This window comes from Elephantulus edwardii, unplaced genomic scaffold, assembly GCF_000299155.1.
Source record: "Elephantulus edwardii isolate Elephantulus edwardi_28Jun2011 unplaced genomic scaffold, EleEdw1.0 scaffold00160, whole genome shotgun sequence".
NCBI classification, from domain to species: Eukaryota; Metazoa; Chordata; class Mammalia; order Macroscelidea; family Macroscelididae; genus Elephantulus; species Elephantulus edwardii.
Genome location: NW_006399910.1, coordinates 1,876,215 through 1,879,603, shown reverse-complemented (window position 1 = coordinate 1,879,603; position 3,389 = coordinate 1,876,215). Strand labels below are relative to the sequence as shown.

Below are 3,389 nucleotides of genomic sequence, written 5' to 3'. Positions count from 1 at the left end.
CCGTTTCCAAGGTCCTAAAGCTTGCGACAACACACCTTTAGCCACCCCGCCTCTTTCTCTATGTATAAGGTAAATGGCTTGGTCAGGTCTGGCAAGGCAAGGGCAGGAGATGAAAGCAAGGCTTTCTTAATGTCCTCAAAGGCCATCTGATGTTCAGGATTCCAAGTAAATTGTTCCTGATTTCTGGTTAGAGGATACAGGGTGGCTGCCAAGGAGGCAAACCCGGGTATCCACAGGCGACAAAACCCGGCTGTCCCTAGGAATTCCCTTACCTGCTTCGGTGAGGAGGGAGTCGGATGTGCATTACAGTCTTTTTCCAGGCCTCTGTTAGCCACCTTTGGCCATCTCTCAGTACATACCCTAAGTAAGTTACTTCAGTTTTGCACAGCTGGGCCTTTTTGGCTGAGGCACAATAGCCTAAAGTCCCCAGCTCTATTAGAAGCTTCTTTGTACCTTCAATGCATTCCTCTTCAGTTAGGGCAGCTAGGAGCAGATCATCTACATACTGTAACAAAGTCACGTGAGGGTTGCTGGTCCGGAACTCACTGAGGTCTCGGTGCAGGGCCTCATCAAAAAGGTTGGCGAATGCTTGAACCCCTGAGCCAATTGACACCAGTTTAATTGTCCAGTTATCCCGGCCTCAGGGTCTCTCCATTCAAAGCCAAAGATAGCTTGGCTAGAGGGATGCAACCTCAGACAGAAAAAAAGCATCTTTCAAGTCTAAGACAGAATACCATTTTCTCTCGGGTGGTAGCATGCTGAGGAGGGTGTAAGGGTTAGGAACTGTGGGATGTATGTCCTGCACTCTCCGATTCAGTTCTCTTAGATCCTGCACCGGCCAGTAGTCATTTGTCCCTGCCTTTTTCACCGGGAGGAGAGGAGTGTTCCAGGGGGATTGGCATGGCACTAGAACCCCTTGTTTTATTAACCTGAGGATGTGTGGTCGGATGCCCGCCTTGGCTTCTTTACTCATAGGATATTGTCTAACCTTAATGGGGGAGGAGTCTGCTTTTAATTCCACTACTATGGGTGGAACATTTTTAGCCATACCTAACCCCCTGTTTTTGCCCAGGCTTCTGGGAATTCTTTTAACCAATCTACGAGGTCTGAATCTTTAGCCTCTGTTTCTGGTTCATAGAGCCTATATTCTTCTTCTGGTTGAACTACTAGGGCTAGAGTGCTGGGCTTGTTGCTATTCCAGGTAACTTCAGGCCCCCTTGGAGTGAACTGAATTTGGGCTTTCAGTTTATTTAGGAGATCTCTTTCTAAGAGGGCGGCTGGGCACTCCGGTATAACAAGAAAAGAGTGAGTCACTTGATTTTTTCCTAAATCTATAGTCCGTTCCATGGTCCATGGGCAGAATTTTTGTCCCTAGCACCACTGACTTCTTTGTGCTAATCTTCCCCAGGGGCTGCTTCAGAACTGAATGTTGGCCCCCGTGTCTACCAGGAAGTCAACGGTGTTCCCCCCCACAGATATAGTTACCCTAGGCTCGGGGAGGGGATCCGAGCCCCGTCTTCCCTAGGCTTCATCTAAGGTGAGAATTTTTGATGGCTTATTCTTTTTCTTGGGGCGCTCTTTAGCCCAGTGTCCCTTGTCTTTGCAGTATGCACACTGGTCCTTGTCCAACTGCAGTTTCTTTTCATATTGCTTCAATCCCTTAGTGCCCAGGTGCCCTGTCTGTCTAGACCCTGCTCTATCTCTTTCTTTTTCACTTAACTACTGCAGCCAAAATTTTGTCAAATTCCTCTCTTGATGGTGGTCTCGCCGGTCCTCACATTCCTCTCTTTCTTTCTTTTCTCTCTCTGCCTTCTTTTCCTCTGTTTCCCCCTTGTGGTACACTTTCTCAGCTCCTTTCACTACATCCCTCAATGTAAAATCGTGTAACCCCTCTATGCACTGTAATTTTTTCCTGATGTCTGGAGCAGACTGCCCAATGAAGGCCATAACTACTGCTGCTTTCTGTCCCTCTGACGCCAGGTCAAAGGGAGTGTATCTCCTATAGGCATCCATTAGTCTTTTTAGGAACACAGAGGGGGGTTCGGTAGGTCCTTGAAGGACTTCTCTTACCTTAGCCAAATTAGTGGGGCATCGCACAGCCCCTCTGAGACCCGCTACGAGAGCCCGGCAGTAAGCAAATAGCTGCTCCCTACCTTCAGCAGTGTTATAATCCCAGTTGGGGCGAATGAGAGGAAATCCCGCATCCACGGCAGCAGGAATCTGGACTGGTTGTCCTGCAGCATCTCGGACGTTTTTCCTGGCTTCCATCTGAATTCTCTCTCTCTCCTCAGTAGTGAAGAGGACCTGGAGAAGTTGCTGGCAATCATCCCAGGTGGGTTGGTGAGAGAATATGAGGGATTCAATTAGTCCAATAAGCCCTGCGGGGTTATCTGAAAAGGAAGGATGCTTAGTCTTCCAATTATAGAGATCAGCAGAGGAAAATGGCCAGTACTGGAGGGGTTGGAGTTTCCCTAGCTCTGGGGGCCCTCCGTACGCTCGTAAGGGGAGAGCCACAGTGGAATCTGGGCTCTCCAGACCCCTCCGACTGCGAGTTCCCCATGCTGGTCCCTGAGGGGCACTCGCAGGGATGGGGAGACCGGGATCAACCTGGCCCTGATATGAGGGAGGATTGTGGTGCATCTCAGGCCACTTAGGTGGATTTTCAACCTCAGGATAAATTTTGGGTGGTGCCGATGGCGCACCTTCTGGGGCCAGAGGAACTCTGGACTCAGAAGTTCGGGTTTTTAGGGCTAATGCACGTGGAGGGGTGGTATGTTTCTTCAAAACCCAAGGTTTTACCCATGGCGGTGGATTCTGCACTAAATCCTGCCACATGATGATATATGGCTGTTGGTCAGGATGCGTGTTTGGTCCTTCCTGGGAAACAAGATCTTTAACCGCCAAAATGATTGTTAAGTCAAATTCTCCCTCTGGTGGCCAACCAACTCCCAGAGCGGGCCACTCAGAGTTACAGAAGGTTTGCCAAGGTCCTTTTTTAACGTTAACAGAGAGATTATTAGCCCTGGTTCTTACTTCAGAAAAATGTCCTAAAGTCAGGGAGAGGGGTGTCATCATATTCTGTCCCATATTAGTCACCCACAGAACACAGCAGACACTCACAAGAAATACAAGACACACAAGAAGCTCTCTTTGAGACAACCAATTGAAAGCTGCTTCAGACGGGAGAGCCCTCCGGGCCCCTCCTCTCCAGCGGGACCCTCTAAGTTCCTCAGACGGACCAGAGACTATTAAAACCTCTGGATCCGTATTCCACCCAAAGGGACGTCTCTGTAGGGCTGTGACTCATGGTTTTTTTCAAGCACGTCTACTTCGCCACAGTCACAAACTGAAAGTAAGCTGAAAATATAACAGACTTACAAACACACAGG

General features: G+C 49.0%; 1 pseudogene; it reads right to left on the bottom strand.

The window, feature by feature from the left end:
• LOC102874362 overlaps nt 1-3,087 on the bottom strand; it is a 5,140-nt pseudogene extending 2,053 nt beyond the window's left edge.
• Nucleotides 3,088-3,389: the final 302 nt, after the last annotated feature.